The 13,219-nt window shown below is 45.3% G+C and overlaps 1 protein-coding gene across 4 annotated transcripts in view; it reads left to right on the forward strand.

The window, feature by feature from the left end:
* Window positions 1-13,219, forward strand: part of GPRIN2 (G protein regulated inducer of neurite outgrowth 2) — a 41,027-nt gene that overhangs the window by 13,237 nt on the left and 14,571 nt on the right. Inside the window, exons 2-4 of one of the 4 annotated variants that reach the window (XR_010302608.1) lie at window positions 2,640-2,719; window positions 2,797-2,864; window positions 5,931-6,096. The exons of 2 other annotated variants lie outside the window; for them this stretch is intronic. The gene's annotated coding sequence lies outside the window, so the exon portion shown is untranslated. Of the gene's footprint in view, window positions 1-2,639; window positions 2,720-2,796; window positions 2,865-5,930; window positions 6,097-13,219 lie in introns of those variants that run through there. One more of the 4 variants, XM_064145374.1, reaches the window with a different exon arrangement.

The following is a 13,219-nucleotide window of genomic DNA, read 5'->3' on the forward strand; positions in this document are numbered from 1 at the left end:
AATCACCAGGTTAACTCAGATGGCTGGAAGCTGAGATGGAGTTGTATTTACAGCACATATTTACAAGCACATATACAGATATTTACAGTTACATACAAGTTAGATGTAATACAGAAGTCCAAAACCCCTCCCAATCAGCAAAACCACCCAGAAGGGCTCCCCCTTCTCCTTCCCACCCCATTTATCTCAGAAATAATAAATTAAAGCCTCGTTGAAGGCTTACATGATTAATCTGCAGAGAAAGGAGAGGAGAGATGCCAGAGCTGACAAGGGGGGCAGGTGGAAAATTATTAGATCAAGTTACATAGATTCAGGCAAATGAGTTAACAAAGCAAGCTGCAACCAGGCACAGACTGGGCTGCCCAGGGAGGTGGTGGAGTCACTGTCCTGGAGGTGTTCAGGAGAAGACTGGATGAGGCACTTGGTGCCATGGTCTGGTTGACTGGCTAGGGCTGGGTGCTAGGTTGGACTGGATGATCTTGGAGGTCTCTTCCAACCTGGTTCATTCTATGATGCAAGTCTCTTCTATGATGCAAGACTGAGGAACTTTGTTATTGTTTTGGCTTTATATATCTCTCAGCAATCTAATGGGTAATATAGACGTCATTATTACTTTCTTTTCACAGCTAATGAGCTAATTTCTCTCATTAAAATATTCCAATCAGCCTCACACCAGCACAGTCACCCATGAAGGATCTTGGTCTGTCAAGAATGCTGTTAAAATGCTCTGAAAGGGAGGGATTCAAAGACCTTCTCTGACTGGCTTTGCAGGAAGGATGCACAAGTGCCTACTCTGCTTCCTCACCTTAATCAATAGGGCAAGTGAAATACAAGAGCCAGAAAGCTGCTGCTGACTCCTGCATGGCTGTTAACTCCTGAAATGCCTCCTGACTTGGAGCCCAAGGGAGTGATTGCTCAGTGAGGGTGAGGGAGTGCATGTCTTAGGGACAAAGCCTGGAAGCACACAGACAATGACAGGTTTAGCAGCCCATTTTGAAGACTTGGGAATCAACCTCCTCTTCTGAAAAACCCTGGGAGAGGAGGCTTTTGGTGCCCATCTGCCAGCTGAACTAGACTTGATAGGAGGACACTAGGTGAAGAGTTAGAAGCAAAGTGACTGTTTTGTAGGAAAGTTATTAACTCATTCCTGAACAGAAAGAAACAGGACTTGAAAGGGTTGTGATGTTTTGGTGTTCTTCTCCTTCAGAGATCTGACCAGCCTGCCTGATGTGAAGCTTTAAATGGAAGGGAGGGGAATAGATCAGAAAGACATAGATAAAAGTGGCTTTCAACGCAGAGATAAGGAGCGGTGCTTGAGAAAGGACCAAGTGTTGCAGCTGGTAATGAGTGAAAGAGGAGATGCTGTATAGAAAGGAGCCACTGTGAATGAGGACAAGACTCTTGCTGTCCTTATCTGTCCTTGACATTCCCAGTGCACTATGGGTCATATCTGACAGCTTCAGGATGGGTCATATCTGACAGCTTCAGGGGACCCAGACACCTGTGTCCTTAAGGCAGTTTCTCTGCCATGGCAAGATGGGACCACAGATGCCCAACAGCAGCATCCTGCCAGTGCTCTCATGTGAGCCCCTCTGTCAAGCTGGGTGCAAGGGTTCCGTGCTACCATGTGTACAGTGAGAGACTGGCCACAGCCCCCTGCAACTTTTGGATCCCCCGTGTGGCACAGTAATACAGGGGTGCAGATGTTCCTTACATAGGTGGGCAGCTGTGAACCTAGAGGTGCTTGCACCAGGCTCATGAGGGAGGGCATGATTAGGAGTGCAGCTACCAGGGCGTGCGACTTGTAGGAGGACAGCCAGGACCAGAGCTGCAAGTACCCTGATGCTGATACATGGTTCTTGAAAGTCACTTTAGTTCAACTAAATCTGTTTTAGTCAGTGGAAGCAGGTTCTGCAAAACTCTGAGTAAGAGAAAATGGGTTGTAAATTGCTTCCCATCCTTGGCAAAGTAGGTAACTCTCCATAGCATACTGCTTCTGCCAGTTCTCCCTACTCAGCACACGCAAAACAAAACCAGTCTCACTTTTTCCAGTCTGTTGGGATGTCTTTGCTCCCATTTCATACTTATACAACGAAATCTGGGGGTCAGGGGGTGGGGGTGGTTTCTGATTGCTCTGGATGACCAGAACCAGTGACTGTTTCCTGCTGGTAATTTTGTATTTACACGAGGGTGGAAGCTGAACACATCCAGGGTGGCTTGGCCTGAGTGCTAATTCCTTTATATAGCTTTTATAATTTTTCTTTCCCCTTCACCATTTCTATTCCTCTCCCTCTTCTCCTCCTCTTCCTGCCCCTCTCTTCCTTCTCTCTCTGTGCATCCCTGGCAGCATTGCTAGCTCTGCACAGGCCCAGTTTCTCTAATCAGATGAAGCTGCAGGATTATCTCTCTCCCTCCCTGCTGGGCTCCATTTTATTTCCTCTCCAGACAAGGGGGCAGGCAGGAAGGGACGTCACATCTAGGCAGAGGAAGCCCCTCTCCCATTCCCCTGCCTTTGATGCTCTCTAGCAATCCCTCCTCCTTCCCCTTATATGCTCACCTTAGTGTCAACAGCATCAGACGGATCAAGGAGCCCAGGTCCTAAAGGAAATCTGAACTCCGTTTGCTTGCATTCTCCTCAGATTTCTGAGCATCTGTTTGAAGTACCCTCCAAGTCACTTGGACGGGGAAGCTGGATGTGCAACCTCTGAGTAAGGGCAAGGTAAGGACCACGGAAGTCCTGCATCACCCGTTTTCTCTCCTCCTGGAAGGACACCGAGTCCTCTCTTTTGCCAGCAGGTCTGTGAGAGTAACAAAGCAGATGAGGGGGACGGAGAGGAGCTGCAGAGAGACAGACCCAGGCTTCTGTAAGTGCTGTGCTGCGCTGGCAGCAGGGGGCTGATGGCTGGGCTGAAGAGCCCGGCAATTCAGAGCTTTCTCTTCTACTGAACTGATGGAAACGGTGGCTCCGAGCTTTCATTGGCATCGCCCCGGTTCTGTAGTTGTATTCTTTTGTGCTGGTGCCTTTCACCTCGATGTGCGTGCATGTGCCTTTTAGCCTTTCTGGAGTGTGGTTGGGAGCATTCCTTTGTGGAAGCAGAAGCCCCCAAAATCCCATTCATCTTATTGCTCTGCAACTTTGCAACCATGCTGCCTAATCACCTTTTCTGCCTGCGCTGGGGTTTCGCTACTAACAAAAACCAGACCGACAGGGGGAATTGTATCGCTTTAAATTGTTACCTCTTAAATACTAAGCTGCCAGAGAATGGTTCCCTTTTTTTTTCCCCCCCACCACGTGTGCATGTCTTCTTTAAATTCTTAAGTTAATATCCAAGAGAAGAGACAGGAATGAGTACTGTTTCAGTGCCTTCTGCAGGTTGGCTTTGTTTTGTGCTCTTGTTTCCTAGATCACTCACTATTTAGAAGGTCTAGCAAAAATCCTTCCCAAACCAACACATCTCTTTTACAAAGACAAAGGTTTTCTTTGGTTTGGCTTGCTGTTCTCTGAGTGTTTTCAATCAGAAGAGTGTTATGTGCGTATGTTGTAGTTTATAACCTCCTGTGAGCAATAGTAAGGATTTGTGCTGTTGCACCCCTAGATTTCAGGTATAGAAGTTGAAAAGGGAGGGGGAGAGCCAACAGTTATTTCTGTTTAGAGAACTCTAAGCGTGAAAGGTTATCTAACCATTGGACAAATACGTGCTGTAAGATCTTGATCTTGTGCATAAAGAAGATGGACCATATAAAGATCAAACTCTGCATCATTTCCAGTGACTCAAGCATCATAGCAATCATCTGATACAAAACTATTGCTGATTTCCTTGCACCAAGACATTAATTAAAGCTTGCAAGTAATTCCTTTTTCCTGTCTGCAGGACCTAGATTGCAGCTCAAAGACTTCTGCATTGAGTCTTTGTGTAAAAGAATTAGGTTTGGGGAAGGCTTTGGTTATAAAGCTGCAGCAGATGAGGATTTCATGTTTTGATGCTGTGGCTCAGTTACTCTGTTATGCACTCTTCTCTGATCATCCAGTTTGGCTGAATTTTACCATCCAGACACTTTAACTGTACTCTGGAGAGAGATGCAGTTTAGATAATCTGACAACTGGGTTGCATAAAGAGCAAGAGCAGTAAGCTGCATGTAGCCTTTTGAAGCCTGAGCTGGTTTATAATACCCAAAGTAATAATTGCCCATTAGATAACCAAATTCACAGTCTTTTATTCCATATTAAACCATACACATTCAAAATATACCTGAGAAATGAGAGTGTGTGAGGGAGAGTGAAACAGCTGGAAGTGGTTATTGATAATCATTATACTTCAGAAGTTTTTCCTTCTGTTAAGGGTAAAATTGAAGCAGCTTTAGGACACTATGTGGGCAGAGGTGTTTGCTGTACCAGTGAGATGTTGTTACACTTGTCTGAAGGCTTAGTTCTGTGCAGAAGAGGACCAAAATGCTCTTCCTTCTTCAGCAATTCTGGAGATTAAAGAGATTGGTTTCTCCATTCCTTTCCCCTGTAGTCAGTGCTGTAAAATGAGGCTGAAGTGTACAGGCAGGGATGGTCTCTTATATGTGCATATTGCACACTTAGACAGTTTGTAGGAGAATGCAGCCTGGGAAAGGTATTTTCAAGTGATATGTTAATGGGGTTAGTTCTCTCTGTTCTATAAAGGCCTTCCCAATTACTTGGAGGGAAAAAGCCAATCTTATTTTTGTTGTCACATGCCACAGTTTGATTGTTGCAAGTGACCCTCAAGTCACTTACTAAGACAAACAAATTCTGAGGCTTTGGCAGATGTATGCCACATGTCATTGCTGGCCCAACAACAGCAGTATAGCACGAATCAGAGACTGCAAATGATTTTACACTTTCCTTGTCAGCCTTGCACCTTTTTTTGCTTAGTTGATTGGTTTTTGGTTGCTTTCATTTGGCTGCAAATGATTTTACACTTTCCTTGTCAGCCTTGCACCTTTTTTTGGTTAGTTGGTTGGATTTTGGTTGCTTTCATTTGGCTGCAAATGATTTTACACTTTCCTTGTCAGCCTTGCACCTTTTTTTGTTTAGTTGGTTGGATTTTGGTTGTTTTCACTTGGTTGCAAATGATTTTACACTTTCCTTGTCAGCCTTGCACCTTTTGTTGGTTAGTTGATTGGGTTTTGGTTGCTTTCATTTGGCTGCAAATGATTTTACACTTTCCTTGTCAGCCTTGCACCTTTTTTGCTTGCTTGGTTGGTTTTTGGTTGCTTTCATTAGGCTGCAAATGATTTTACACTTTCCTTGTCAGCCTTGCACCTTTTTTGCTTGCTTGGTTGGTTTTTGGTTGCTTTCATTAGGCTGCAAATGATTTTACACTTTCCTTGTCAGCCTTGCACCTTTTTTTGGTTAGTTGATTGGGTTTTGGTTGTTTTCACTTCATTGCAAATGATTTTACACTTTCCTTGTCAGCCTTGCACCTTTTTTTTTGTTAGTTGGTTGGGTTTTGGTTGTTTTCATTTGGCTGCAAATGATTTTACACTTTCCTTGTCAGCCTTGCACCTTTTTTTTTTGTTTAGTTGGTTGTTTTTTGGCTGCTTTCATTTGGTTGGTTAAGCACCATAAAGTTAATGGCCTTTTGGTTAATTCCTGTAGCTTCCTTGTACAGTAGAAAGAGGTTTTTATCTGGTGTAAACTATCAATATGTATGCATTAACAGTGTCAGGCGTGAAAACACTTCCTTGGACTAATCAAATTCTGGAAGATTAGAGTCATCCAAACTCTGAATAGTATTTTCATTCCTTGAGGGAAGAGTTGGGGGTATGTCAGTGCTGAGAGAGATGTTTTCTAAGGGTCAAAAGAGGAGAATGAAAATGAACCTTGGAGTACAGGGGTCAGGAATATCTGTGCGTTGTTTATTATGAATGATGTGTAACTATTAATCTAACTTTATACGTAGGTATAGTTCACATGCCTGTTAAGAACTGTTTTGGGAAAGCAGCCTCTGACTCCTCAGTGGATGCTGGGAAAGGAGGTGATGGCTTTTGTTTTGCAAAAGCCATTAAAGTTCTTCTGAATGAAGTTCAACTCGGAGAAATCAGCACTAGAAACCACCCAACAAATCCCCTAAGGCATATATACCCAAAGCATGGGCGAAGGCACAGGCTTAAGTTCACACCAGCCCAGCCTTTGCTAATGCGGTGTTAAGTGTGAGCAATAAGCCCAATGAGTTCTATCCAAGTGTCATTCTGCACTGAAAAAGCATTGCTGGGAAGATCATCTTTCAGCTGGCCTGTCCCTGTGCTGTGTGCATCTTCCAAAGCTATTAATTCTTGCACAGTATTGGTTTCATGCAAACCAGAGAAAGGAGTGGGAGTAACTTTCTGTTTGCTGAATATTTGCTAATTAAGCTTTAGCAAGGGCACATCTGAGTGTGCAAATGGAGGGTAATGGGATTGAGCAGCTGTAAGAGCTTCCTTTGACTTGCAAAGCTTTACTCTAGTCGATGGTGCTTAAGGCTGACAGAACCCAGTTCATCTGAGCTGAACTGAAACATCTGACTTCATTTTCAGCTCAGACTAAGCAAAACTGGCATGATAATTGGAGAAATAATCATAGAATGGCCTGGGTTGGAAGGGACTTCTGAAGGTCACCTAGTCCAACCCTTTGCCCTGCAGTCAGCAAAGACATCCACAACTAGATCAGGTTGCTCAAAATGCAGTGAATGCAGGAAAGAAAACCCCCAACATTCTAACTGCCCTAAACTGGATATTATTTGTGTTTAGACTTAAAAAAACCCACCCAACCCACCCAACCAAAAACCCACCCAACCCCACAAAAAAAAACCCACCCAACCCAAACCCACCCAAACCCACCAAGAAACCCACAAAAAAACCCCCACCCAACCAATAAAACCACACTCCAAACAAACAAAACTCCTCAAACCCCTCAACAAACCCACAATGCTGGAGATACAACCATTGAGCAGCATCACAACATTCGTTTCATTAGTGGAAGCTGTACCTTTGACTGCAAAGAACCTACTGCTGTGCAGAGTTCAGGACTGAAGGAGGTGGCTAAGTACCTCTTGAAACAGTGTCAAAGAGAGAGATACAGGTCCTGTGGGCAAGATTTCATTCATTTCCAGTGCCCTCTATGCTTTTGTCGGTTTAATAACAAAAAAAAAAGTGCTAACTGGCTGGAAAGAAACTCTTGGAGTTCGCTGCTTGCCTCATCTATCACCTTGCCTGTAGAATCATCCTTCAGAAGTAGTCCTGGTTTACTTCATTTCAGTCAAAGGTACAGCTTCCACTAACGAAACGAATGTTGTGATGCTGCTAAATGGTTGGATCTCCAGCATTGTGGGTTTGTTGAGGGGTTTGGGGGTTTGAGGAGTTTTGTTTGGTTGGAGTGTGGTTTTATTGGTTGGGTGGGGTTTTTTTTTGGTGGGTTTGGGTTGGGTGGGGTTTTTTTTGTGGGGTTGGGTGGGTTTGGGTTGGGTGGGCTTTTGGTTGGGTTGATTTGGGTTGGGTGAGTTGTTTTGGTGGGTTTTTGGCGGGGTTGGGTGTTTTTTTTTTTTGGTGGGGTTGGGTGTTTTTTTTTTGGTGGGGTTGGGTGTTTTTTTTTTGGTGGGGTTGGGTGTTTTTTTTTGGTGGGGTTGGGTGGGTTGTTTTGGTGGGGTTGGGTGGGTTGTTTTGGTGGGGTTGGGTGGGTTGTTTTGGTGGGGTTGGGTGGGTTGTTTTGGTGTGGTTGGGTGTGTGGGGTTGGGGTTGGGTGGGTTGTTTTGGTGGGTTGGGGTTGGGTGGGTTGTTTTGGTGGGTTGGGGTTGGGTGGGTTGTTTTGGTGGGGTTGGGTGGGGGTTTTTGGTGGGTTTGGGTTGGGTGGGTTTTTTTGGTGGGTTTGGGTTGGGTGGTGTTTTGATTTGGTGGGCTTGGGTTGGGTGGGTTTTTTTGTTTGGTGGGTTTGGGTTGGGTGGCTTTTTGGTTTGGTGGGTTTTGGCTGAGCGGGGTTTTTTTTGGTTGGGTGTGGTGTTTGGTGGGGGATTTTTTTTTTGGTGGGTTTTGGTTGGTTGGGTGGCTTTTCTTTTTGTCTGATGGGTTTTGGTTGGGTGGGTTTGGTTTTTTTTTGTTTGGGTTTTGGATGGGGATTTTTTTTGTCTGGTTGGGTTTGTTTGTTTGTTGGGTGTTTTGAGGCTCAAGTTGAGAAACTATGAGAAAATTTCTGGCTGGCAACAAGAGATGAAAACAAACAATTAGGAAAACTATTAAAGAAAAACCACTGAACCATTTACTTTGAAAGGGACATTGGGAACTCACCAATTCCAACTCCCTGCTCAAAGCAGAGGTAGCTATGGGATCAGGTCAGATACCTTCAGATTCTGCCCACTTGGGTCATGAAATATGGTCAATCCAGTGTTTAAGAGGAAAGGAATTCCTCTAACAGACACTTAATTGTTTATAATCAGTATCTCACTGCTAGCAGTAAACAGCAGATGCTTAGGGTTACCCTTTAGCTGTCCATGTCATACAGGTGGGATCTCCTTCTCTGGTGATAACAGGAACCTGCATTATCTTGCAGGTCTTGAGTTTCTCCAGATTTGTACCTCAATATTGTGTGTTTATTCTTCATTTATTAGATTTGATACAGAAGCAGAGACTTCTGTAGTTCTCTTGGTTAATCTCAACCACAGAATGAAGGGAAGCTTCCTTGTGCACACAGACCAGGCTGCATAAACAATTTCTTGAGCAAGTTCTTCATATACTCAGATTCCACAAAACTTCCACAAGCTTTAGTCTGCTGCTCTGCTGTGTCTTGTTTTACCTCTCTGTAAAGTCTCTGATGTCAAACTATCTTTGGATAGTATCTTGTGACTGTCCTTTAGGCAAGCTCTAATGTTTATCTTCTCTAAGTCTACAGAGAGCTATAGTTGGGTAATGGGAATGTATAGCAATGCCATTAAACACAGTGGAGGGTCTTCTTTTTAGTCCCCTTCAATAGTCATTTGACTGTATGTGTGTAGCACCACTTCTCCCTCTTGGCAGAGATTCCCAGTCCGTCTCCAACTTAAATCTATACATAATAAAGACACCTTGCAGTGTGAACTGAAGGCTTCAGTTTGTCACAGAATCTCTCTGCCAGACAGATTTCCCTGAAAAATAAAACCTGAGTGCAGCACTGCAGGACAACATGAGCTGCACTTGTGACTGTGATGGTTTGGGTGTTCCCCACCCCTCCACACTTTGGAAATCACCCAGACTAGACTCAGCCAGCTCTGGAAATTGGATGCAGCTTATATTTACAGCTGAGCTCAATGTACAAGCAGAGATTTACAGTCTATACAGTTATAGACAGAAATAGACAAGGTAAAAGGTAATGCAGAAACACAACAGCCCTCCCAGAAACCTGAGTCCCCAGGAGGGGCTCCCAACTGCCCTTCCACCTTCTCCCACCCCTCTCAACCTTAGCCCAGTCCCAAGGAAGAATGGAAGTTTGGCCAGGGGGTTAGGAAGCAAAGTGGATTAATTAGACAGCAGAGAGGCTAGAGAGAAAAATGTAGCTTGGAGCTCCCAGGCAGAAGATGACAACTTCCCTTATCTATGTTTGGATTCTTGTTCTTGTACCTCTCAGCAAGCCTATGAGTGAAGTAGACCTCACCCTTGTTTCCCTTTCACAGCCTGTAATCTAGTTCTTCTCACCAAAACATCCTAGCTAACTTCAAACTAGCACAGTGACTTATAAAGTTGTGATGAGTCTACTTATGATAAGCAGTTGCTAGTTAATGTACTATGTATATATCTCTATATGGATATACATATATGCATGTTATTATCATACCCTTGAGATGGCCCACTCCCCTGAGCAGCCTATTCCAGTCTTTGATAACCTTTTTGGTAAAGAATTTTTTTCTTGATGTCCAACCTAAACCCTCCCTGGTGTAACTTTGTGCCATTTTCTAATAGCATTAACAACACAATGGCCAGAGACTCAAACTCATCTTTTCTTAGCTGTAAAGCAGTACCTGTAGCAGCACAAATTTCCCAGTTACCTCATGAAAACACCTAGACTTCACTTGGGAATATGTCCAGAGAAGGGCAACAAGGCTGGTGAGGGGCCTGGAACACAAACCCTATGAGGAGAGGCTGAGGGAGCTGGGGGTGTGCAGCCTGCAGAAGAGGAGGCTCAGGGGGGACCTCATTGCTGTCTACAACTACCTGAAGGGAGATTGTAGCCAGGTGGGGTTGGTCTCTTCTCCCAGGTAACCAGCAACAGAACAAGGGGACACAGTCTCAGGTTGTGCCAGGGGAGGTCTAGGCTGGATGTTAGGAGGAAGTTGTTGGCAGAGAGAGTGATTGGCATTGGAATGGGCTGCCCAGGGAGGTGGTGGAGTCACCATCCCTGGAGGTGTTCAAGCAAAGCCTGGATGAGGCACTTAGTGCCATGGTCTGGTTGACTGGCTAGGGCTGGGTGCTAGGTTGGACTGGATGATCTTGGAGGTCTCTTCCAACCTGGTTGATTCTATGATTCTATTCTATGTTTCTATGATCATGTGAATTAGAGGTACAATACATGCATATGACACCTGATTTGAGAAATCCTGTTAGTGCTAGGTTTATGTATTTGAAATCCTCAAGATTACTCATCCTCACTTGATGCTGAGAAGCTGGAGGAGGGAGTGCTTCAAACAGATGCATGGATAGTGTGTGAACTTCACCAGGGAGAGGAGTTCTCTGCAAGCTTAACAAGAGTTTTATGTAGAGATTCTCTATTTGGTTTGTTCCAAATGAAATATTAGAAAAGAAGAGCTAGAAAAGATTCTTCTCAATGCACTATAGTTAATGTTTCATTCTGGGGTTTCAGAGTGCTGTGCAGGCATGAATTAAGCTCTTGAATACCTACACTGGGGATTTCTACATCAAATCCCTGAATCACAAGTAAGTAAACTGAGTCACAGAGGGAATGACTTGCTCAAGGTCATACAGAGTGTCAGTAAGCATGAACAGAATTAGAAGGCAGTAATTTCTGCCCTTTCTGATTGTCAAGCAATTGCTTTTTATAAACTGGAAGTTAGTTTTCAGTCTGCAATCTAGAAATCAATCTTTTCCCTAGCCCTGCTGAGTTCAACTTCTGGAGGTAGATGGATTGCCTTTTTGAATCTTTGTCTTCTCCAGGGTTTTGTGTACAGTTCATAACCACTGCCATTTAAATAAAGAATTAATGTGCTGGGTTAGGAACTGGCTGGAGGGCCGGACCCAGAGAGTGGTGGTGAATGGAGCCACATCCAGCTGGCAGCTGTCACTAGTGGTGTCCCTCAGGGATCTGTACTGGGCCCCATCCTCTTTAACATCTTCATAGATGATCTGGATGAGGGCATGGAGTCAGTCATCAGCAAGTGTGCAGATGACACCAAGCTGGGGGCAGATGTGGCTGGGTTGGAGGGCAGAAGGGCTCTGCAGCGGGACCTTGACCGCCTGCACAGATGGGCAGAGTCCAATGGGATGGGGTTCAATAGCTCCAAGTGCTGGTGCTGCACTTTGGCCACAACAACCCCATGCAGAGATACAGGCTGGGGTGGGAGTGGCTGGAGAGCAGCCAGACAGAGAGGGATCTGGGGGTGCTGATTGATACCCGCCTGAACATGAGCCAGCAGTGTGCCCAGGTGGCCAAGAGAGCCAGTGGCATCCTGGCCTGCATCAGGAATGGTGTGGTCAGCAGGAGCAGGGAGGTCATTCTGCCCCTGTACTCTGCACTGGTTAGACCACACCTTGAGTGCTGTGTTCAGTTCTGGGCCCCCCAGTTTAGGAGGGACATTGAGATGCTTGAGCGTGTCCAGAGAAGGGCGACGAGGCTGGGGAGAGGCCTTGAGCACAGCCCTACGAGGAGAGGCTGAGGGAGCTGGGATTGGTTAGCCTGGAGAAGAGGAGGCTCAGGGGAGACCTTATTGCTGTCTACAACTACCTGAGGGGTGGTTGTGGCCAGGAGGAGGTTGCTCTCTTCTCTCAGGTGGCCAGCACCAGAACGAGAGGACACAGCCTCAGGCTGTGCCAGGGGAGATTTAGGCTGGAGGTGAGGAGAAAGTTCTTCACTGAGAGAGTCATTGGACACTGGAATGGGCTGCCCGGGGAGGTGGTGGAGTCGCCGTCCCTGGAGCTGTTCAAGGCAGGATTGGACGTGGCACTTGGTGCCATGGTCTGGCCTTGAGCTCTGTGGTAAAGGGTTGGACTTGATGATCTGTGAGGTCTCTTCCAACCCTGATGATACTGTGATACTGTGAACCTGGCAGCAGAACTAACAGTCTCATTTTGCTTAACTCTGTTCTGCTTAAACAGAAAGGCAATTCTACTAATGTAGCAGTTCTGGAGGCACACACTGTTCACTGTAAGCATGATTCTAGGTCACTGTTGCCTTCTGTCATAATATTGCTTGATTTTATTCATGTTTAAGCCCCAGCTGTTGGGAATAGCTGCTTACATGGCCACATCAGCATATTCTGTTTTAATGGAAATGTTTTAAGTCTTCTGACTGAAGACAAAAGTTTTCAAGAAGTGAGCTGTCTAATATTAACACTGAGCAACAAATATGACTGTGCAGCATCTCCTATTTTAGCTGTTTGGTACACTGTGGGCACCCTGTATGCTGGAATAGGGCTCTGTGCATGGAGGTACAGTGGGAGTAATGTTTTCCTTATAAGTTTGTTCTAAAATCTAAATCATGGAATCATAGAATCAACCAGGTTGGAAGAGACCTCCAAGATCATCCAGTCCAACCTAGCACCCAGCCCTAGCCACTCAACTAGACCATGGCACTAAGTGCCTCATCCAGGCTTTGCTTGAACACCTCCAGGGATGGTGACTCCACCACCTCCCTGGGCAGCCCACTCCAATGCCAATCACTCTCTCTGCCAATAACTTCCTCCTAACATCCAGCCTAGACCTGCCCTGGCACAACTTGAGACTGTGTCCCCTTGTTCTGTTGCTGCTTGCCTGGCAGAAGAGATCAACTCCCTCCTGGCTTAGGTTGGCCTAAGTTGGAAGGGACCCTAGAGATTGTCCTAAAAGATCATTGAGTTTTTGAGGCAAACAATTAAATACAGAGAAATGGTGAAGAGGACACATAGCTGAATCATGCAAGGTGTCAGGACTGCATCTCCTCACATGCTTCCCTTGTGATAGAGTGCACCCCTCTCTGGTTTCCCAATAATGTATTCACAGACCCATGTGAATTCTTCTGCCTGGGAATTCACCTGAACTT

The sequence above is a fragment of the Pogoniulus pusillus genome, chromosome 6, assembly GCF_015220805.1.
Source record: "Pogoniulus pusillus isolate bPogPus1 chromosome 6, bPogPus1.pri, whole genome shotgun sequence".
In the NCBI taxonomy this organism is placed as follows: Eukaryota; Metazoa; Chordata; class Aves; order Piciformes; family Lybiidae; genus Pogoniulus; species Pogoniulus pusillus.